Genomic DNA, 23,393 nt, shown 5'->3' on the forward strand with positions numbered 1-23,393 from the left:
CGCAGGATGCCCAGCTGCCCCGCTGACCGGCTGCAGCGGGAGGGGTGCTCCGCCGCTTGCATCCACCCAGACTTCCCTGCACCCTTGTTGGGGGCGTCCTCTCTGCGCTCTCCCTGAGCCAACCTGGCCAGGCCCGGGAAAACCCACGCGGCCACATGCGGCAGGGGCTGATCTGAGCACGAGGGACGGGCTGGGGCTGGGGGCTCGTGTGCGGCCTCAAGCGGGTTGTGCTGCTCGCTTCAGCCCTACCCCCGGCTAGGGGAAGAGGAGCAAAGCTCAGTCTGACCCGGCCCTCGTCGCGGCGGCTTGGGGCCGATTGCAAAGCTGCCCCTGGGGCGGCGACCCAAGGGGAGGCAGCAGGGGAGAGGAGCAGGGACTCCGGCCTCCGTGGCTATGCGTGTTCCCGTCTCTCGTGCACACGCGCAGGCTGTACTCTGGGCTCCGCTCTTTGCTGCCTGTTTGCAGCTTAGCTCACAGAAAACCCGCTGTTGGTTGGCTCTATCTCCTGTCGCGCCGTTTCTCAACCCGTGGGTCGCGACCCGAAAGCGGGGCATGGGGATGTAGGAAACTTGAAAAGTGGATTCTCTTTTGAAGGAGAAAAATATGGGAAACTGCGGCTTTCCCCTTGCAGGCTGGCAGAGCTGCAGCTTGCAGCGGGCTGCTTCAGGGCTGGGGGCAGAGGGCAGTGGGCTGGGACTGGCCATCCGTGTTTACAGATGGGTCCTGGTACAACAACAGTTAAGGACCACTGCTCTGCTTATTCTCCCACCCCCCGCCTCTAGCCCCTGAGGCAGTCATGGCCCACCCAGGCTGCACAAAACCAGCCTGCAAACTCCACTGGGAAGCCGCTCTCTTGCTAGGTACCAGGGCAATGGTTTGGGAGCCAGGCCAGGGGGTTGGTGTTGCTCTGCTGGTGGCAAATCCCAGCCTCCAGGCCCCCTGGGATTAGGTGCAGGAAGCAGGCTGGGTCTGAACACCCAGCTCAGCCTCACCTGGGTGTAAGCAATGCAAAACCTGTGTCATCCCGGGGGCTGCCCTCTCCTGTGCTTGCTGCTAGGGCACCTGGGGGCATATCCTGGGGGTCTTCATGCTCCAGTACGCCGCACTGCCCTGATTCTTTTCCAGTGAATACTGGGAGAACGCCTCTGTCCCAGCCACACAGGGAAACCAACCCTGTGCAAACAGGGCACTGGGAGGTACCAGTGTGCAAGCACTTTAGCTTGTGTCCTCCCTGAAACCGGGGCAGAGCACCGGGCTCTGTGAAAGCAGCACATGGCCTCTGCCCCACACCAGCATGGACCGGCCGGCCTGGTTATAGGCACGTCTAAAGCCAGGTGGTTGGGAGCGTGTGGGTAAGAGCCCAGGCTGATTCTGCAGCAAAGGTAACCCCTGGTGTCACTGCATCCTCTGTCACCCTGACAGACTGCAGCACTGGGCCCAGAGACATGGTCTGACGGAGGCAGCATTGCAAGAGAAGGTTTCAGGGGCTGGCGGGGGAGTGAGCAGCTCGCGAGCGATGCCGTTTTGCTCATGAATGCATTTCACTCCCATGCCCAAGCAGCCGAGGGATTACAGAAGTAGGCTTACAGCCATGATGAGCTCGGCCAGCGCCGCTCGCCGTCTCCCCAGTCTGACCCCTCTGTGACATTTCTCAACAGGGCTGTTTCCAGGCCTGCTGGAAGGGAAAGCTGAAAGGTGCTTGAAAAGAGCTGGGAAAGTCCAACGGCCTGGACCGGCTTTGAAAGAACCAGTTAACCACATCCAATGCCTGGCTTCTCGTATCACACGTGAAACAAAACCACGGTGTGCAAAGACAGAAGTGGCTACCAAGAATGTGATCTAGCCCATGTGAAAAAAGAGAAATGAATCGTTCTGATTTACAGTAAAGAAATGCATATTTCATCCTGCTACAGCTGCCTGTTCCCTGACCCCAAATAAAAATTATTCCTGTATCAGCAATCTCAAAATGCAAAAATCACCTATGTGCATATTAATGCCCCATATTGATCAACTTGAAGTGCAGATTTGCATAGCGCATAGCCAGAACGATACCCTGAATTGCTAGTGGCGCTCTACGCGGCGTATGCTGCTCTTCCAGTGGAGCAGCCTCTAGAAGTATTTTCACAAAAATAATTCTACTGCGGGCTGAAAAACACTCATCTCGCCAATTAGTCCTCCTACGGGAAACAACCCAGCAAGCTCCAAAAAAACCGGTTCGCTACTCGGGCCCCAACACGTTAACTGCGATCTCCCGTGCAATAGTATCCCTTAAAGGGAAATATTTGGATACAGAAATCAAGCAAAGATAGACTTTGGGGAGAGAAAGCGAACAGGGGATCCGAGAGATAAGTGTATTGTGTTGTAATGAAACGTGCACTGCCATACTCAATCAGCATCGTACAGTTTCTTATTATTTGTTGGATCGAGTGTTTTGTGCCAGCGCTCTCAATCATGGATCAGAACTGCATGGTGCTTGGGGCTGAATAGCATTAAGAGGAGCTGGAAACTAATCATTATTATGTGGGCAATGTAAGACTGACAATGTCCTTGCTCTGATAGATGAGGCGATAGGGAAGCACATTGTTATCACTTAGCAACCTCCCCCCCCCCGCCCTTGTTTTTGAAGGAATTTTGGTTGTTTCTGGAAGGGATCAAATGCCAGAGCCCGGAAACGTAGAGATGCAGGAGTAGCGTTTGATGCATGTAATCAACCCCGTTGAGTCATCGGGGGTTCAAAGGGGGTCGGAAAACCCAGCTGCGCACGTGTTTGCAAATGAACTCTGGGACCGGCGGGGCCAAAAGGTGCAAGTTCAAGCTGAGCAGTGATAAACCCCTCCATTCAGCGCACCGTGGCCGGTGCAGCTCATGGCTCCGTGCTGTTGTGGAGGCCAAGCAGGACTGAAGAATAAAGGCAATCCTGTTACCCCTCCTTACAATAGCAACGGTTAGAAGTAGAAACACAAGCCTTGAAAAAAAACACAAGGTCCCGGGTTTAAGCTAAACTCTGGCGGCTGGGGGCAGGCAACGAATTCCCCCAGGAGTAGGTTCGTTCGTGGGGGCAGGACTGGAGGTGTGCACGAGATGGGCTCCTGGTCCGAACCAGCCTGGTCGTTCTTCAGCTCCTGTTAAAAGCCTGCGATGAAATCAGCCTGGCTTCTGGCTGGGAGTCGTACAGGAGGCCGATGTGAATTCAGATCCAAGGGCCTGGAGAAACAATGGCTCGTGTGTCCACTTCGGAGCTCTTTCCTGCTCGGGATCCCAGCGCTCTGGCTTTCTCCGAATAGCAGAGGCCCCGTTAACACTTTCTCTGTTGTTTGGCTTTTAGACGGGGGAAGCAGCAGAGCTGCAGGTATTTCCTGTGACCGGCCTTCATCTGCACGTCTGGCTGCTTTCGGAGAGGACGTGCTAACCCCAGAACGTGCGCGGCTGCCAGGAGCCGAGCACAGCAACAACTTCTCCTTGCCGGGCTCGTGCCAGAGCCTGCAGGTGAGGCAGCCAGGACATCCAGCCCAGCTGCCTCTGCCTGCGGGACCCCGAGACCACTCGCTTGCTATTTCAGGCTGAGACTGCACAAAGCGCCGCACGATTTACGGCGCTCAGCGAGCAATCTTGCATTGGCAGGCAGGCAGGGCCAGATGATGGCTAGTGCTGACTTTGGAGGTTAAAGGGAGGCCATCGAGTTAAAAACGATGCGTTTGTCGAGACTCGAGAAACCGTTTCCCTTCTCTGGGTAGGAGTCAGGGCCCCGGTGCCTGCAGAGGAGAGAGGGGAAAGACCCTCGTTAACTTTGCTGTATGTCTGCGCCTCTCACAGTCTTCCAGACCCCGGCATCTTTTACTCTTTCCGTTTGGGTCTTTCCAGCAGAAATGGGGAAGAAATAGATATAGGAGAAATTTTGGTTATAAAAGTACAACATAAAATAGGGTGGCCTGAGTTTGCCAGGCACAGCACCCAAAATGGCTTGTAACTCCTTCTGGGACAGCGGCTCCATTTCAAGGGGTGGATTTCCCTGCCTGGAATTGAATTAGGATAATTAGCATCAAATATTCATGTTCACAGCAGGGCTAAAAGGCTCCCATCCAAACCGAGGCCCTGCACGCGGGGTGCCGTAACAGACTCTGCAAGGGAGGGCTGGGGTTCTTCCTACTAGTCTCCTTGGGACAAGTTGCCCCGGGAGGCCTGCTGGCAGGTGCAAGCAGGGGGGATGAAGAGAGGAGGCCTGGCAGAGGCCAGGGGGTTCATGATGGGGCTACACAGCAATGTGGTTTCCTGCGAAGCACATCCGCCGAACGTTGCAACCCGCGCAAAGGGTTATCTCGCTGCAAAAGCAGCTCGGGGCTCTCGCCCAGCACCTGCTGGAAAGGAAAACACCGAGTAAGCATCAGGCTGTCTTCCTTAATACACGTCCTCCCCACAGCTTCTCCTCTGGGCCGATGCGGCTCAGCCCCCGCGCACCGCTGGGCCCCGCTCCGTCGGAGTCGGCAGCGCCCAGCCTCGGTGCCGATTTGGGTAAAAGCACCGCGACCTCGGCTTGCCACGCTGGCGTGCCGGGGCAGGCAGCGGCCCTGCCCTGCCCTCTGCCCCGGGGCTCCCCCGGAGCGGGCTCGTGCCCTGGCTCCGGCGGGGGCAGAGGCGCGGGGCGCAGCCCCTGCCCGCGGCGGGGGCGAGGCGGCCGGGAGATGGTGCTGTCGGCATGGGCAGGAGCCCCGGCTTCCCCTGCGGGAAACCCGAGCGTGCACTTCCGACAGCAGCCGGCCATGCCTCCAACTTTTCTTCCTGCCCTCCCCCGGCCCCGCCCGGGGCCCGCTGACCCGCGGGAGCGGAGGATGGAGGCGCCCGCCCCGCCGCGCCGCGCCGCCAGGTAGGAGCTGGGGGAAGGGGAGGGAAGGGAAGGGAAGGGCCGCCCGCCTGGCACCGGTGGCCTCTCTTCTTGCACCAGTTACGCTCCTGTCCCCGAACGTACTTGTGCCACGCCTGCAATCCTCCCACCCTGCCCCAGCGCCCCGGGGCCCGGCTCCGGCCGGGGCGTTAAGCCGCAGAGCGACTTGCCACGCGCGGCCTGCGCCCGGGGCGCGGGGCGCGGGGCCGGGCCGGTTTCCAGGGCCCCGGGTGAGAGCGGCCGGCAGCGCCCGCCCGGGGTCTCTAGCTCTGGGCAGTGGTCGGTGTTGGAGGCTCTGTCTGCTGGTGGGGCCCGCTCCTCGGGCAGCCGCTGTAGGCCCGCGCGCCTCTCGTGCAGGGTCTGGCCTGACGTGGCTCTGCTCCGTGGCGTCGTGCCCGAGCACGACCTGCTCACGCGTGGCGGGGCGTGGGCAAGCTGGGCTCGGCGCCGTGGTGCCGGGTCGGGTCCCACCAAGCCTCTGCAGGCTGAGGATGGTTCCTGTTCTCATTGTCGTTTCTCTCCATATTTGTGAGGCAAGAGAAATGCTTCTTGCAGTTTCTCCCCCTTTTACAGATGGGACAACTGAGGCAGGGAGGGGCCAGGCGCCAGGCTCCAGGCCCGAGCAGTGAGGAAGCTGCAGAGTGCGAGACAAAACCCGGGACTCGCAGCCTCTCCTTCATGTCTCAGTGGCTGAGGAAAACGTGCCTTGAGCTATCTGGGGGATGGTTTTCTAAAAGGCTCTTAAGTAGCCAACAAAAATGGAGAAAAGGCCTGTTTTGTGTTAGGTTGCTCTCTTCTGCTGTTGCTGCATAAGGACCTCCCGTGCTTCTGGGGCATTAAAAGGAGGGCGGCAGTGGTTGCAGGTTGGCTACGTGTCGTCGTGAAATAAAATAAACCGTGACTTCATGTTTCTTTGCCGCCCTTCGCCCAGGAGGACTTCACAGGGCTTTCTTTGCAAGCTGGAGGGGGGCACGTCGGCTCCCGAAATGCAGTGTCTGCTGAGGTGGGGCTGTGCGGTAGGAAGTTGGGAAGAATACCACCACCCCGTTGAAATAGAGGGGAGATTGAGGGGAGCAGAGTGTATCCAGCTTGGAAATTTGGAGACCAGAGTAGTTGGGATCTTGTCCTGGTCTGGCAGGGAGACCACTGATGCTTGGGACCCACATGTGTCCCCGCTGGGTTTTCCACGGCAGCTCGACGTGCATCAGGCAGAAGCCGGCGTCCCCCGTCACCTGTGGGTTGTGAGGGATCCCCCCCCACCGCTTGGCCAAACAAGCTCTCCCCATGGTGCCATTGCCTCCAAGCCACTTTCCTGGCGGTCCCTCGGTCACAGTTTGTTGAGCGGTCACCAGATCTTGGCTTGGGGGAGCTACGGGTTGGAGGAAGACCGTCACGTGCCTGATCCTCCTTTACTTCGCTGAGAGCCCTGATCATTTTGTGGCCTCGAGCTGGGTCTCTCTCTGGGGATGTCAGGGCCGCGACGGTCGATGTGCGGCCGGCCTGCTCTGGAGTCCGGGAGCGGCGGGGTTTCACGCTGAGAACCATCCCTGTTTAATCCACGTCTCTGCAACGTTTAGCAGTGCTCGGCTGGTGGGTGAGCGCGATGGCCAAAGAAAAGGCTGGCGCCTGTGAAGTTTCGTGTAACAGGTGGAGCCAGGCTCCAGCCTCGCCTGGGTGGGCTTCTCTTCTCGTGTCCCCTCACCACGTACAAATAGGCAGCCAGGCCTGGAGGCTTCAGTGAGGCCGTCTGCTCGCCCTGGGGCCTCTCGCCCGCGTGGGGTCCCCCATCCCGGCGCAGGCCGCCTTCCGCACTTGTGTCGCTTGCAGCCAGCCGCACCTGCAGGAGCAGATGGGTCTGCGGGTTTCCTGTGCCGGCAGGCGCTGCGGGCCAGGCTGCACGCGCAGGCCTCGACGTCTCAGAACGACGCGGAGCAGCGGCCTGGTCGGTGACCAGAAAAGCTTTTGTGCTGGCGAGGAAGGGAAGGTGCGGGGGCCCCCGGGGGATCACGAGAAACCGATGCCTCCGCAACGGTCGCAGCTGTGATCTGCTGCAAGGGAGCCCTGGGTTGGGCTGCCTCTTGCTCCCGCCGGGCCTGTAAGGACCTGGGTTTGCTATCAAAGCGGCGCGTCTCTTCGGAGGGCTGTGGCGCTGGGTGAGCGCAGCGGCTACTCCGCAGGGGGGGCTCCTGATCTACTCCGGGGCAGGGCTCTACGGCAGGGGCGGGTGCACCCCACCAGGGAATAGCTGGGCACCACGACCCCCGAGATGCGACTGCCTCAGCTGGGGTCCTGCTTTCCTTACTATCAGGACTCGGTGGATGTGGTTCGCACCCCTCTTATTCATTGCACCCCCGAGTGCGAGTTGGGGCAGGTCCGAGGGTGCTCATCGGTTGCGGACGTATGTGGCTGAAGAAGCGGGTCCGTGCTCGGCTCCTTCCTCCTAGACCCATGCCCCGCGCCCCCCCCGGGAAAGGCTCTACGTGGTCCTCTGTGTCGTCTGAGGGACCCCATGCACTTGGGGGAGCTGTTGTGGTGGCGGGGGAGGCTTGCAGCTGCCTGGACGTTGCAGGACATTGATGAATAGGACTCCTGGAGTAATGAAGGAGGGAACCGCGCCAACACATTCGGCTTGGAGCTCTTACAGCAGAGATGGCTGAGATGCAAGCTGTGAGTCAAAGCAGTCCACAGCGTGGCCGTCATCTGTCCGCTACATGCACAGGCCCTGGATACAACAGGTCCCGGCAGACATGCACCTCCCGGACCTTAGCAGCCTGGTAGCAGAACAGAGCATGGTTTGTTAGGACACGTGGTCCCCGCGGGCCATATTGCCCCGGTCGTGACAGCGGAGAGGTGCTCCACGTTTTGCCCGTTAGATGTGGAGAGTACAGCCCCGGGCATCCCTGAGTTTGGCCGCACTACTTATAGAGCTGGGGCTTGGCAAAGTTTGCTCACAGATTGGCTTTTTGAGCTGGGTTGTTTGGTTTTTTTTTTTAAATGACAGCTCGTCCCCTTTAAATTTACATCTCTAGATGGGGAACACAAGAGCCTGATGAGAGAGAGAAAATGAGGGAGAGAGGGAGTGTGAGACTTTTTATAAAAAGAACGAGTCGGGTTTTATTATCCCTTTGAGACGAGCAGAGAAAATCTATACTGAAGGCATGAAATAGCAATAAAAATGGACTTTTTGCCAAAGCAAAATTAATTGAGTGAATCTCACTCCTCAAGCCTGAGCTCTGAGAGGCTTATGAGCTGGATATGAACTGCACTGGCCCCTTGCAGGCTGTGATCCCTGGAGGATGGGAGGCAGAGCCCTCCCTCTGCTCCCGAGGACCGAATAATTAAGCAGGATGTGACCGGTGTACAGGAGCAAAGGACGCTCGCTCTGGGCCGTCGCAGCAGGCTGATCCCCACGGGCTCCCTTCCCGAGACCGTAAGGTCTCTCAAGCCGCGGCAGGCGCTTGGGCTGCGGGCGTTCAGTATTGAGCACCCTGGGGCCACGGCCTGCTCTGTACCACAGATGAGGTGTCTATAGTAAGTCGGACGGGTCAGCTCTCCGCGATCGCAGAAGTGCAGCGTAACTGGCCCAAAAGCCACTTGAATGCGGGGGGTCAGGCAGGGCAGTGCTCGCAGAAGATGCTCTCCGCTTCTGAGTTTGGATGCTGACGAAGGATGCCACTAGCACCCCAGACCGGCGAGAGGTTAGCCTGGGACAAAGTCGTGCTCTTGCTCACTCATGTCGGCCCACATCTGCACTCACCGCCTCCCTGGGGACTCCGGTGCCCCCACGAACTCCCTAGCCCCCACCCCACAGGCCTCCCTCTGCTGATGCATGTCTGCAGCAGCTCTGCGCTCCCTTCATTTTTTCGGTGGGAAGGCGGAGCAAGGAGCTGCAGACGGGCCAGGCGGCTCCTTCTCAGCAGATGGTGCAAAGAGGACGAGGCTGCATAAACCTCCTGAGTCCGCCGGCGACACTGAGATTAAATAGCAAGAGAGCTGCGAGGCAGCGGCAGCTCCAGGCCGGAGAAAAGGGAGCTGGGGGGGAGACGATTTGAACGCTCGTCTCCTCCCCCTCAATGTCTCCCCTCCAATTCTGAGGTCCCAGCTTCAGAACCGTAAAAATATAGGCCTTTTCAATCTCTTATCTTGCAGGAGCAGAAACAATTGGCCTGCGAAGAAGGGGAAAACAATCTGTTTGACTGACAAACAAAAACACATTTCTGCACAAAAGGAGGAGGAGGAGGCAGCTGTCTGGCTGCCGCTTCTGCTTTTGCATTCCCCTCCCTCCCTGTCCCCGCGCCGAGGGTGTTGAAGCCGAGCGGCTGCTCTTGCCAGGAAGACGCCCGATGTTCTGAGTGGCTGAGTTCAATGTCAGGCACTCGGCAGCGAATGTCATTGTCGGAGGAGCTGCCGCAAGCCCCTCCCGACACGGCAGGGAGGGCTCCTGCGGGACCCGGAGGGGAAGCTGGCGCCCAGGGAAGGCCCCTTCCCTGCCCTGGCGCCCAGGGTGGGCTGGTGGGGGGCCGTGGCCGAAGAGGAAGGGACCCACTCGTCGTCAGCCTGGAAGGGCATGGAAGATGGGGCTTTGCGAGGCAGTCGCGGAGGGAAAACGAGGGCATCTTGGGGAAAGGCAGCCGGGCGGTTCGTTGTACCGGGCAGCCCGGGTGGGCTGGTCCAGTGCTTAGCTCACCGGGCACCCGGTCTCTTCCCCCCCGCACGGTTTTCCTGCTGAGCCACCGTGGCTGACCGAATATCTCTGTGCCCATTGCAAAGCAGACCGGAAGATGCCTGCTGGCCCCCGCAAGGAGTTGAAGTCCCCGGGGTGGGCAAAATGTGGCCCGTGGGCCAGATGCAGCCCACCGGGCTGTTCTATTGGGCCTGCGGGGCCCCGAAAAAATTTAGAAAATTAATCTTTGTCTGCCCCTAGCTGCCTGTCACGTGGCCCTTGGTGGCTTGGCAAAACTCGTCCTCCTCCCAAAATAATCACCTGCCCCTGAGTTAGGAGCAATCATGTTTGAATTATGCAAGCAATGTAGCCCCTCAGCCACTGCAGAGGTGGGCTGATTTGGACTCTCAGACATGGGAAGGTCTACGGCGAGACTGCAGCGCTTGAGACACCATTCGTCTCACACAAGCCATTTCACACCTCTTGGCAGCAAAGGAAAAGAAACCAGTTTCCCTTTCCCTGGGTGCACCAGCAGTTCCCTGTTCAGCTCGTCCCTGCCAGGGGACTGTCCCTCACTGACAGGTGAGAAAAAAGGGAACTTGAAAACCCCAGGCATAATCCTCCGTGCCCATCTGTACGTGGAAAAGTGTAAGAACAGAGCCCAAGATGTCCTACCGCGGCCAGATAATGTATCCAAATGGGAAATCTGCAGTAAATCTGGGAAACAGAATGCAGAAAGAACCCCTGACGCCACACTGACATTTCTGATTGCTTTCAGTCCAAGAATGGGGGGAAATTACCTCTTATTAGTGGACTGCTCGCATATTTAAAATGGAACTGTTGCACTACACATCAAGTAGCAAAATAGCACATTATGAATCGTAGTTTGCTCACCGTGGGAGTCCAGGTGAGTTAATAACAGATAATGGCCCTCGATTCATGAGTGGCTCATTTCAGCAATTCTTTTTGATGTATCAGTCCAAGTGCATAATGTCAAGCCTTCACTGTGTGCACCGAAAGGGGCTCGTGGAAAAGTCAGTACAAATAGCACAGCCATTTCTCCCCAAAACATGCTCCCCTGGGTAAAAAAGCACCCGGGTGAATTCAAGGCCTCTGTGCTTCCCATTGCTTGAATATCGCAAGAGCAGTGGGCAAAGTCTGGTGCCCTGGGGCCGGGGGGCAGGGGGGAATAACACTTATGGTTTTTAACTTTTGCAAACTATTCAGAAGTCAGAGGAGAGGGAGAAAGGATAAAGATTAAGGGAAGGCCAAGTAGGCCAGAGGAAAAACCCAAATAAAAATTTGGCATGGAAACTGAAAAACATATCCAATGGTTTCCTTTTTCATAGTTCCCTTTTAAAAACCAGAAGTTTTTTTAAAAGGAAGAAACGTCCCTGAAAAATTCCTTTTTTGAGAGAGAGGTGAAGTGGGGCATGGGGATGTGCGTGAGGGTTTTTTTTTCACTTTTTAAAGAAAAGTTTTATTCCCATTTTTTGTGTAAGTAGTCAAAAACATCCCACTAGTTCAGGACCTTATGGGCAGGAGGACAAAAATGAGTGCTTTCGTTTGCTGCCAGCCAGAGGCTGTTAACCCTGCAGTCTCTGCAAAAGAGCAGGACGTTAGAAGAGGAGAGATACTGCAGCGAGCACACCGAAGAGTTTCCCACGTGGCAAGTGGAAGCCAACGTGAGATGCCAAGCGGAAAGTGGCTGGCCACCTGCCAGGGGTGCAGCTACACCATCCGCTCCAGCGTCGCACATCAAAACCACCCCTGAGGGCCCGTGCGATAGGAGAAGCAGAAGACAGTTAAACCAAATCAAGCGAGAGACCGGCTCTTTGTTTCCTGAAGACATTCAGGATGTTGCTGAGAGTGCCTGCGCCCTCACCGAGGCATTATAATCGCTGATCATGAAAACGCTGGCAGACCTAGACTCCAGGCAGCAAGCCCACCTCCGCAGCCCCGACGGCCGCAGTGGGAGGCACCGCTGGGAGGCCGAGTGGGCCCCGTTTGCAGCGGTGCAGTGGCTAGCGCTGGCGCTCCAGTCCCCTGACCACCAGCCTGGCCGTCTCCGTCTCCGTCTCTGTGCTTTGTTTGTTGCCCTTATTAAGGCCTGCCTGCATAGGAACGTGACCAACGGGTAATTCAAATTAACAAACAGTGTGACTTTTCAAGTGGATTAGATCATCTATATTAAACCCCCATGTGGGGCCTATTATTCCGAATTAAAGCGGACCTTAATTCAATTTAGTTGGATTCCCATTGGAAGTGAAGTCAATTGAATCAAATTAAGACTGCTTTAATTCTGGATATGAGTGTCCACACAAGGGCTTCAACATGGTTTGACAAAGCCGCTTTAAAATGAATTCGGAATTGACTCTCCCAAGTCTCCCCATGTAGACGGGCCCTTGGGTTGCGACTGCTTTTGGGTGGGGATTTTCACCCAAAAAAGGGAAGATACAGTGCTATCATGCTGTGGGATCAGGGCATAACCTTTTGTAACCCTGACCCACATCATGTGATTTGGGCAGAAAAATGAAGCTCCATCTCGTTCCAGAGCATCACCCCTACACGTCACACCTCGTTGCAGCCCTCCAGACAACGTTACTCCCGGTCAGCACTTTGCCCCGCTCGGGGCCTGGTGAGCAACCTCCAAGCAGCCCAGGGCAGTATCTCGCTGCATAAGCCACAGCGCTCCCATTTTTTAACAAAGCAGCCCCACCGAGACCACAGTGCCCGGCGGGTAGTGCTCCATCCTGGGCCAGGGGGCATTTGCAGGGGGGGAGGTGTCCAGCTAAAGCATTGCATGCTGGGATAGGTTGCCTCCAAGGAGCAAGCCTCGGTTAAACGAAGCGCAGGCACCAGGTTTGCTGTGGAGCTCCGCGGGCTGCCCTTTGCTCACCTTGCACCCTCTTGGCCTCTCCCGACTGGCGACGCCTGCCAAGGGGGCAGGCCGCTGGCTAGGTTTATATTCTTCATGGGCTCAACCGAGCCGGTCGCAAAAGGGCACTACTGAACCTTTGCGTTGCTGCGCGGTGCGCGTTCCCGGGCGCCGGGGGAGCCCGCTGTGAGCAATACAATGGCTGAACTTTAATGGGAGCCTCCTCCCTTTCAGGACCCACCACCTCTGTCAGCTCAGGTAGCCTTTAGCCGAGCCATCGCTCAAAGGGTGAGCGAGCTCACAAGAGTTAAGTGCTGTACGAGCCCTGCGGCCCGAAGCCGGGACCCCATACGGGCACTTTCTTCTGCGCTACTTTGCTGGAGCAAGGCGGGGGGGAAATGCAGGGGAGGTGGAGAGGAATGAAAGGTGCAGCACAGGGCTCTAGCAGCGATGAAAGAAACCACGAGAGATGGGAGGAAGCGGTGCAAATAAACTGACCCACTCAGCTGGTGACAGATAGCTGCCGTCCCCCCCGACAAGCTCACGTCAGGCAGTTGGACTGTTAGACTCGCGGCGGGATAGCCGTCCTGGGTCCCCATGACGCTGGCCCCCCAGCCCGTGCGGACTGCTTTCCGTCCTCTGCAGCCGTTGACCCCTACAGCTCCTCGAATGCAGCATTCGCCCCTTCCCTCCTCGAATGCCTGCCGCCTTCTCCGCCCGACTCCACCGTGGCTGGGAAATAGTCTCCAGTCCCGCTGTCCAGCCTCACGCTGCCGTCCCTCAAAAAGTTTTCCTTCTGCCCCAGGGGCTCCTCCCAGACTGCTTCGTCTCTCAGCTGCTTCTCGGCAGCACGAGAACAGCCACCCCTTGGGGATTCGCCAGCCGAGCAGAGCTGCCCCATTTAGTTTCCATTTAGGTCAGTGGTTCTCAACCTTTTCTTGGACTCGAGGCCCCCGTCATTGGATCCGATACACCCCTCCGTTACCTGTGTGAATCGGGGGGCACCTCGTTCCACAAACCACTTTATTACGGTGTTTATTTCCTTGCACGGGGGCCGGGTGGCGGGGGTGGGGGGTCCGCAAAGGCAGGGACAAGCCTGAGCCTGCGTTTCTCTCTTGGCACCCTTCAGAGGACCTCCCAGCGCCCTGGTTGAGAATTATCCATCTAGAGACTGGCTCCTGGCGAGAGGCGGCGGTTCAGGCTGAGCTGTCTCCTATGTCTCGGCCCGTCCCTGTTACAAAAAGGCAGGGATGGAGCCTACTCCAGCTGCTTACGTGATAAATCCGAGGCTGCTACTCGGCCCGGCACAGTGGAACATGGTGAGAGCTGACTAAATCCCATCTATTGTGCTCGCATAACCCCGTCACCGCTGTGTACCTTGCAGCCTTTCACATACTGATCTCCTCGGCAGTGCCACCATGGGGTAGGGAAATGCGCTTATCCTTGCGCAGGCGTAGCAAACAGGCTAAGTGATTTGCCCAAGGGAGTACGGGAAGTCTGTGGCAGAACCGCATCCAGGTTCCCAGGCCGGAGTCCGACCCACTGAGCTGTCCTTCCTTCATCAGCTGTTACCCAGACTTCTCTGACTCCTTTCCTGCGGCTCCTCTGAGCTTGATTGTCCAAACCTCAGCATGTGCAGAAAGGGATAGCTGTTTTCTTGCACAGAAAGCGAGCTCCACCCAGGCGGATCGCATGGGCTGCCCTGTCCTTTTCAAGATTCAGTCCCAAATGATCGTCCTTGTTTTCAAAAGCTTGTGGGCACTGGGCCCGGTCTCTCCCAGGACCTTCCATGCCACCGCTCCTCTGAAATTGGACCCTCTGCCTAATCCTCTTACTTTGGGTACCAGAGCTGCCTTCCCTGGGCTGCTGCCTTGTAGTTTGTTGCTTTATCAGTATTTCACCGTTTGGTAAATCATGTCCTCCTGGCCTATACCAGACTCCTTCCTTTCTCTGGAAGGCATCTTGGTGTAGGGTGTATATAAAAGAAAAAATAAAAAGCTTAGCTGGATTGTAACATGTTCTCCTATTTTTGTCCAGCACCAGCATATTGTGTATTCTCCAGCAATACCATAGTATGTGGGCACTGGTGTTACATAATAATTAATAAAGGGATGAATAATTTATAAGAAATAATTCATTCAATGAATTTCACCCCTTCTGTCCACAAATTGTTTGAGATTTTTCTCCAGTTGCATTCATTATTCAAAATGATAGTGTTCCCCCCACCCCAGTTGGATAAGTTACTCAGAATTATTCAGCAGATAATTTCTGCAAAGTATTTGCGGGCTTTACTCTTTTGTGAGCAATTCATTGTGAATATTCAGTCACAGGAATTGGAGCTGTTTTATTTGGGCACCTCGTCACAGGATATATTTCTGCTTCCTGATTCGACGAAATTTTTCGACTCGGGTTTTGGGTGGGAATGTTTCCAAATGAGAAGTTGCCGTTCTTTTTTTTGCTAAACACCTTCTATTCCTGTTCAACGTTTGCTTTTGGGGAAAGGAGGGGGGCAAATCTGCCTGGTGGTAAGAGCCCTTGCAAACAAACGGTGGCCTAAATGTAGCCAAATATATTTTTAACATCAAACGAAGATGCTTTGAAATTTTTTTTAACTCCGCTCCAAAATCCTAAAATAATCTTAATACACCAGCGTTGAGGAGCACAAAGATGTTTATAATCCTGCTACTTTGCAGTTTTGCGTGGCTGCCCCGCTCGGCCTGCTACGTTCGCGCGGTGGAGCTCGGGGCAGATGGAGGAAGCACGCGCAGGGAAGCGCTGTGTCCAGCCCTGTGCCGCACTCGGTGGGAACAAGACTCCCCTTGTCTCCCCTGGCGTTGGAGAGAGGGCAGATTTGGCCCTGAAGTGACGTGCCAAGGTCGCGGCGAAAGTCCCCGCTGCAGCTGGAAATAGAATCAAGGTCTCCTGGCTTTTCCTCCTGCGGCCTCCAGCCGCACGCCCGACCTTCCTCCCTTGTGCAGACTGAAAGGTGCTCGTTGTTCGGGCTTGTTCTCTGTCTGGCAGGCTTGCTCCTGCCACCTCCTGGAAAACCTCCTCGGCCCTGTTTCTTTTTTTTCTCCCCATTTGCTTTGATTTGCTGTTTTTGCATCTATCTGAGCTGAGAGGGCTCCACCCTTCCCCGCACTTAATAACACGCATTCACGCGGCATATTTATGCCCCCGGAGCGGCACGCGCGCGGGGCGGGCTGGCGCTGCCGACAGCTGCTCAAGCTGCTGATTTCCCTTAAAATTTGAAAAAAAAAAAAAAACCCCTAAAGGTGCAGCAGGGACACCTTAAATGCAGAGCTGTGGCGGGCAGTTAATCATATCCTCTTAACAGGTTTATTCGCTCATTAAATATTTAAGACTCGTTTCACTTTATCAATAGCGCGGAGGCGTGCGGGCCCCGGCGCAGAGATTTACGCACACAATAGGGCTGGTGCACGGAGGCTTGCTTGAAGGGGATCTGAGGGGCTGCTTTAGAATTGAGCCGGCGGGGGAAATTTGGGGGTTTTGCTAGCCCAAGGTTGCTGTATTCTGATTGCAGCTCAGAAGCCAATCGTGGCTCTTATTGAAATTCGTGGCGGTGGCGGCGGCAGGGGGTGGGGGGTGGAAAATTCCCCTGTGGGTGGTTTAGAAAAATCTCGGCCTGGTTTACAAAGCGGGAGTGGAGAGAGCGGATGCGCAGACCCCCGGCCTCTGTCTGCGCGCCCTTTTGGGTGAGCTATTAGGCCACGCCGTCTGAGAGCAATTAAAATCCAAGCCGGCGAAAACAATAGCTGGGGCTGGAGCGTGTTTGGGAAGCAGGCTCCTGCTGCTGTTTGCGGGAGGATCTCTCCGGCGGCGCGGGGTGGCCGCGCATCCCAGCTCCGGCGCCGTGTTGTGTTGGGCTTGTCTGCAGGTGCAGCATCTGTTGTTCTCGGTGCAGGTGTTCGAGCCGGAGGGGCGAGCGGCTCGGCCCTGTCCCCCGTGGTCACGGTCCCGGCAACGCGGGTCAGACGCGGCCTGTGAAGCTGTACGGTTGTGACCTGTGCCCGTCCTTTTGTTTCAGCCTTCGCTGGAGCCTGCGGGGACGACAGGCCCCGGCACGCGGGGCTCGGTCATGATCCGAGCAGCCTCTGCTGAGATCAGGAAGGAGCATCTCATGCTGGGACCTGTCCTCTCCGCAAGCTGCGCCTCCGTTAGGACAACTCGACTCCGGCTCGGCGGGGTCCCGAGGCTCCCCGCCAGCGGCTCGCGGGGCGTTTGCTTGGGGAAGATGCGGGATCACCTACGCCATGGGGAGAGATCCCTGCTCCAGACCCTACACCGGGGCGGGCGCCCGCAGACAATAGCCGGCTCCGCGCTGGGCGCGCGTGCAAACTACCCGGCTCGCTGACAGATGAGAGGGGGACAGGGCGATGTGCGTGCGCATGCAAGATGTTTTCTCGAACCTCTCGTGCTTTGCACTGTGCTTGAAAAAAACAGATCTGACAGCACTAAAAACTGCCGGGCTTTTTTTTTTTTAAGTCCTATGATCGCCTTCCCCTCCCCCATCCCTTAATAGCTAATGCATCTGTCACTGCTTTCCTAATGAGCACTCCAAGTGCCCCTGTGGGACCTCTACCTATCCATGTGGGCTCGGGTTTGTGGCGCTGGCTCAGGGGAGGCAAAGGGAAAGCTGCTCCCTAGCTGGCCTCCCTCCTCTCCCCCCTCCGCTCCTCCGAGGGCAGGTCGTCCAGAGGGAGGGGAAGACAGCAATATCTCAGCACTCAGCGCGCTGGCTTGCACCTCCTGCAATCACAGCCAATAATGACAAAAAGACGGTGCTGCTGCCAGAGATAGAGAGCCGAGCTCCAAGCATTACAGCAATGTCACAGCCCTGGGACTGCTGCTCCTGGCCGCTACTGGAGAGACATTTCCTTACAACAGGCAGAGTTATAGGAAGGAGTCATTGATTTCATTAAAAAACACCCTCCCACCTCTCTCTCTTTTTTTGGCATAGATTTTTCACGGGTTTTTTCCCCCCCACACACTCCTCTCCATTTGCCATTGAAGCTGCCTTCAGTAAACCCCATCACCTAAAGCGCCTGCTAGATGTTCTCACCAGGGCGATGGGCAGAGCGCTGCAGCGGTCACATACGCTAGCCAGCCTTGCACACAGGCTATGGGCCGGAGGGGGGAGCAGCCTGGCCTTTTTTATTTTCCAGGCCCCGGTACTAATTGTAATAACATCAGGCAAATGGGAAGGGACTGGAGAGCGGGGCTCGGTTCGCCCAGGGTCAGCGCAGCATCAGTCCCTCTCCCAGCCCGCTGCCGGGGAGGAGCCCAGCTTGCTCTTCCCCTGGCCCGCTGCACAGCCGAACAGGACCGAGCGAAGAGCCTGCTCCGAAGCCTGCTGCAGTCGCCTCCCCTGCAGGTGTTCAAGAGGAGACCGGACAGTCACCTGGCTGCGGCCACCTAACCCCAGTTGTCTTCCTGCCCAAGTGCAGGGGCAGCTGGACCCGATGACCTGCAAGGTCCCTTCCAGCCCCTACACAGGGGAGGGCAATTATGTTGGGTGGAGGGCTGCTTACTGAGTTTTGGCAACCCATCAAGGGCCGCATGACAGGCAGCCAGGGAAAGATGACTATTAATTTTCTAAATTTTTAGGGGTCCCGCGGGCCGGATAGAATGGCCTGGCAGGCCGCATCCAGCCGCGGGCCACATTTTGCCCACCCCGTGCCTATCTATGAATCGAAGCCAGCGGGGATTTCTCCAGTGACCTCCCTGGGCTCTGTGGGAGGCTGTCCTAGGAGAAAGAGGGCCTGGCAGGGTGGACACAGACCTAGGTCTTCCCCGGTTCTCCCCGAGCTGGGGTGTGACCAGATGCAAGTTATAGAGGGACCGGGTGCCACTGGGGCACCGAGAGCTCTCAACTCTCGCTCTGCTTTACAGGGATGGAGGGCACGCGGCGGGGGCTGCAGGATCAGGCCCCGGTCTTAACCAGGCTGCGCTCGTTCACCTCCCCTCCCCCAGTCTCTAAAGTGTTATAACGCCAGCCTCTTTGACGAGGTGCTTGCGAGACTAATTCAATTAACGTCTGTAAAATGCTCCGAGACCCCTGATAGAAGGTGCTGGAGGAGGGAAAGTTGCTGTTATCAGCACGCATAGCTCGGCCAAATGACTCAGGGAGATGCGATAACTGTCTGTGCTGGAAGGATATAAACACCGGGGAGGGAGAGGCTGGTACAGCGGGGCATGACTAGCAGCAATGGAATGAGAGCAAGACGAGGGGGAGACGCGGCGGTCCGGAAAACCATTCCCAGCGGTGAGTCCTGGCTGGGCGGTGCGCTGCTCTTCCCGGGCAAGAGAGAGCTGGCTGAACACGTGGGGTCATTTAAAATCGGGCTGGCCAGGGATCTGGAGAATAGGTTATGAGAGACCAGGCCTGCACTGAGCTCCACCAGTGGGGCCAGCTGTTTTTGCAGGGCTCCTCTCCCATTTCTGTGATTCAGGGATGTCGTAAGGGCCTAACAGCTCACGCTGGAAACTCCAGATCTGGATTGTGCCTCGGTATGGCGTTGTGGTTTTGGGGCCATTTTAGACATTCAGCAACAGGAAAAATCATGGCATTCAGATCTGCGACTCCCAAAATCCAGGGCGTGTGCTTCAGACTCGTCCTTGCACAGAGCAGAGATCTGCGTGCTGTGTTTGAGCGGTGAGCCGGGTTTGCAAAGGCACGGCCTGGGTGCTCAGCTGGGGGCTCCAGGTACGCCTGTGATGGGAAGACCAGTGTTTGGGCAGCTGGTTTAAGCCCCTGGTTAGCTGCGGGAGGAGTCTCCCTGTAGGCGGCCAAGGGGGCTCCGAGGTGGAGCGTCATTACCTACTGGCGCTGTGCTGGCGCAGAGGGTCCCCAGGTAGGATGCGAGCCACGTGGCGTGAAGCCCGCTACAAGCATGCAGCAGCACGTGGTGACTTGCCCGAAAACACTGCAGTGCTAAGCCCTGTCCAGACACGCTACACAGAGCGGCCCTCTGCCGTGTCAGCAAGCTAAGCAGACTGAAGTCGAGTCCCCGTGGCCACCCCCCCGGCTCACAGCAGCACGCGTGGCTCTGCAACAAGGACGCTTTCCTTGCCATAGCTGCCTCGACACCCTGGCCTGGTCCCGAGACGGCGGCCGCATTGGCCCGTCCGTGGCCACAGCCCACGCGCCTTGCGGTCGCCGCCCCAGAGATTTGATGAGCTGGTTTTCCTTTTTCTTCCCGTCACAGAAGAAAGTCGTTCAGGCCGACATTGTTCAGACCGCTCTTTGTGTCTGCAAAACCGAACAGCAGAGACGACCGGACCTACCAGGGAACGAACGCCCCGATGGCAACAGTGGCTCTTTGTTAGCTCTGTCGTCCCTGACCCCGTCCTCCGTGTCTGGGGCCCTGCCTCTTTAAAGCTTCAGCACGCCACGTCCAAGCCAACAGAGAGTTCAGCTCATTAATGAATTCGCTAGGTTAATATCCCAACAGTTCCCCCCCCCCCGGCTTACCAGTATAATTTAGAAAGGCGGGGAGGAGGGAGAAAAACCCGGTCGCATTTCTGGGGAGGAAGCCACGGTACGGCTCATTGCTTTGGAGAAATGGAGCTGGAATGGCTGATCGGGGCCACGAGGAGATGCTGGGCCGGCCCTTTGCCTTTCCGTCTATGTGCATGTGTCTCTCTATCTCTTTTCTCCTGCGGGGTTCCCTGCATCAAAGCTTCTTCCAGTTCTTATGCTAATGAGGTGCATTAATGCTTAATGACTGTGAACAGGCTTGTTTAATTGCACCTATCTGAGCAGGAGGCACGTTGCCGTATAAGAGGGAACGACCATGTAAGCAGCTGCATGCCCTCCTGGACAGTCTTAATTACATGTAAAACTGATGTGATCTAAACCACCAGGCTGGTGATTAGTTTAGTGAGGCAGGTGGTACTTTGCAATTCAGTGCCTCAGAAACTCCGAGCAAGTGAGATCAGATTCTTTCGGAGGCTACGGAGGATAAGGCAAGCCCTGATCATCCTTGAATTTCACGTTGGGTGGGGACAGGCCCAGCATAGTAGATTAATTTAATTAATTTATTGCAGTTAGTTTGCAAAGACATTATCCGGGAGCGTCTGTGCAGAATACTGAGCAGTCCCATTAATGCAATGCTATTTCGCCTGTAAATCCTCTCCCCCAGTTACAGGAGGAATGAGCTGCAGTGGTCTCAGCTTTCTGCAGTGTTATCTCGCACTGTTTGAATGCAACTGATTGTCTGAACTACAAAGGGGCCCGGCGCTAATGCAAAGCCATCCCTGTTGGCACTAGACCTAGATTAATGACTCTGCATGCATTGCGTTGGCTCTAAACTGGATTTCCCTAAAGCAGCTCACAGAGCTGCTGTCTGCGCTACAGTCTCTGTGCCTCTAGCAGGGCCACAATTGTTCAGCTGGCGAAAGCAGGAGAAGCTGGGAGCACCTCCAAGAGCGAGGCTGTTAAGGAGGGGTGCACAGGTACGACGGTACCTGTCATTGCGAGCCATCTGCTGCTCATTAATGATGCTCACTTCTGGCAATGATTTGTTTTGCTTGCGTTTTTTTTTTTGGTGCAGAGGGAGGGAGCCCTTTTTGCAAATGCATGGCTTTGAGCAGGGGAATAAGCAGGGTCCGCATCTAACGGTATCCTCCAGTCCGCTTGTGATGAGATTCCCAGCAGAGGCCTCAGGCCACCTGCCCATGAGCCCTCTCCCTCCCTTCCCAGAAGGGCTGGTTTCCTCAACCGTGCTCCCCAAACACTTCCTCCCGGTCCTGCTTCCCGGTGAACTCCCGGATCTCTCCTCCCCAGGGCTGCCAGACCCCTTCCTGCCTCCTGCTTCCAAACAGCCCCTTCTCCCGCGTGCCCCGCCGTTCCCTGGCCTCGCTCGCGCTGCTCGGCAGACAGACTTCCCCTCCAGTTGCAGCCCCGGTTATCGACCTGACCTCCCTCCCCTGTTCCTTCCTCATCCTCCAGATAGGCATATTTCTTTTAAAAGGATTTCTTCTGCTTCTCACTTGCTGGAAAAATCTCAGCCCAGGGTAGCGCCGGGGTCTTGGTTTCCCACAGCCGCGCTGCCCCACTGAGACTTCTGAATCCCTTGCCGGAAGATCTCAGGATCTCACCTTAATCCCTGCGTTTCCTTCGCGTGCATATGTTGCATAAGGTTTTGTCCCAGGGTGAGGGACCCGTCATGTCAGAAGATATTTTTGCTGATTGTTTTTTTCCTTCTTGCAGTCGGTAGGAGGGTACCCCATACCAGCTGATGCTACTCTTTGCCAGCTCGGTTGCCTACATTAACTCGGAGCGATTGGCTGCATTTTTGCCTTCTTGCATGGTCGTGCACTATAAAGCAAATGCATGTTAGACAGGCAATGAAAGTAGCTGCATAAGTGACAGGAGAAGCAGAGCCATTTGGGAGGTCTGGCTGTAAGAGCGGGGAAACCTGCTGTCCTCGACCTTGTGAAAGGAGCCTTGACTGGGGAACAAGTGGGGTTGGGGTGGGGGGGGGAAAGAAGGTGGCTGCAGACTTCTTTAGCACTTCCTACCAGCTGATTCATTTCCTGGCTGGAGAAGGAGTGCTGCAATTGTGGGGGATGAACTGGCAGTTTGAGGAGACAAACAATGGCCAGGCTGAAGGTCTAGGGACAGACACCGTCCCTGCAGGGAGCCCTGGGCCAAACACGGGTAAGTCAACAGGATTTGCACTTGAGCTTCTCCGTCGAATCCTGGGTCCGACATTTTTTAAAAGGGCCTTTGTTCTCTCTTGCTGGCTTTGAGCAAGCAGCGGTCAGCACAGGGCACGAGTTCAGGGTAGCGGCGGGGGGCGCGATTTGGTGCCCATTTAGGGAGCCGGCCCCTTATGCTGAAGCATCTTCAGAGCGGGGGCTGCTCTAATCTGTGCCTTGCTCCCCAAGGCTCCCTTCTGGCAGGCAGGAATAGCCAGCGTGCAGAGATGCCAGGCTCCCCCTCCGCCGGCTCCTCCTGCTGTGCCATCTGTTGTGAGCTCTGTGCCACTCGTGGATGCCTCCTGGGCAGGGGGATCCCTCGGCTGGCAGGTTTGCCAGTTTTGACGCTCCAGCCGAAGCAAAAAGGACCATGGCGCATCCAAGAATAGGGCGCCTTAAAGCACTAGCTGTAAAATCCTATACGACCCCGGATACAACCTCTCAATCAGTGTTCCCGATACATACTTTTGGGTTGGCTAAAGGGGAGACTCGTGCCCAGAAAATCTATCCCATTTCTTATACGGAGCCTGGTGCTTTCTGGGGGAAGGACTGTTGGGGCTTAGTTAGGGCTGGGTGGATGGCCGAGCAGCGTAGACACGATCGATAAGGATCAGAGTTTGCGGATCTCGCTATCAAGGGCTGGTGCCTTGGTTTCGGTAGCAGCCCAGGAGCAGGGACACAATAGCTCCCAACTGTCCATTTGCCTCTGGAGCCGGTGGGTATCGATCCCATATGGGATACGACCTTTTGCAACCCTGACCCATGTCACACAAGTAGGGCTAGGAAGCAAAGATGACGCTTTCCCCAGCCGCGCTGTGTGTCACCTCGCTTGCTGCAGTAGGTTCATCTGGGTCGCAAGGAGAGTCCTTGCCGGTGCTGTTGCTGGAGGTGGGGCAGGCCCGGTCGTCGAGCAGGAGGCCGCTTTATCCTTACAACGGGAACAAAGGACAACCCTTTGCTTCTGTATAGGCTCCAATAAAAGCCAGAGTATTTTATGGAGCAACGCTAGACGCACGACTTTCACCTGGCTGCTTGCACACCCTGCACTTGCAGTGGGACTTCATTTATCAGTTTGGGGGGGACCAGAGCAAAGCAGGAGGGGAGCTCAGCGCCACCCTGGTCGCGATTCAGCCGAGTGTCACTTACTGACAAAACAGCCTTCGCGCTGAACCCTAGCCCAACTGAAACCTTTTTTTAGACCTCCCCCCTTTGCCAAGCACACTTCCTTTCCTTTGATTCTTGCCACC

The 23,393-nt window shown here is 56.5% G+C and overlaps 1 protein-coding gene across 2 annotated transcripts in view; it reads left to right on the top strand.

The window, feature by feature from the left end:
- The first annotated feature begins 3,749 nt into the window (after positions 1–3,749).
- The window catches only part of RAI1 (retinoic acid induced 1), a 113,069-nt gene continuing 93,425 nt past the window's right edge, over positions 3,750–23,393 (top strand). For both annotated transcript variants that reach the window (XM_090023612.1, XM_090023615.1), the window contains exon 1: positions 3,750–4,861. The gene's annotated coding sequence lies outside the window, so the exon portion shown is untranslated. The remainder of the gene's footprint in view (positions 4,862–23,393) is intronic.

This window comes from Crocodylus siamensis, chromosome 12 (genome assembly GCF_052110815.1).
Source record: "Crocodylus siamensis isolate JL-2025a chromosome 12, ASM5211081v1, whole genome shotgun sequence".
Lineage (NCBI taxonomy): Eukaryota > Metazoa > Chordata > Crocodylia > Crocodylidae > Crocodylus > Crocodylus siamensis.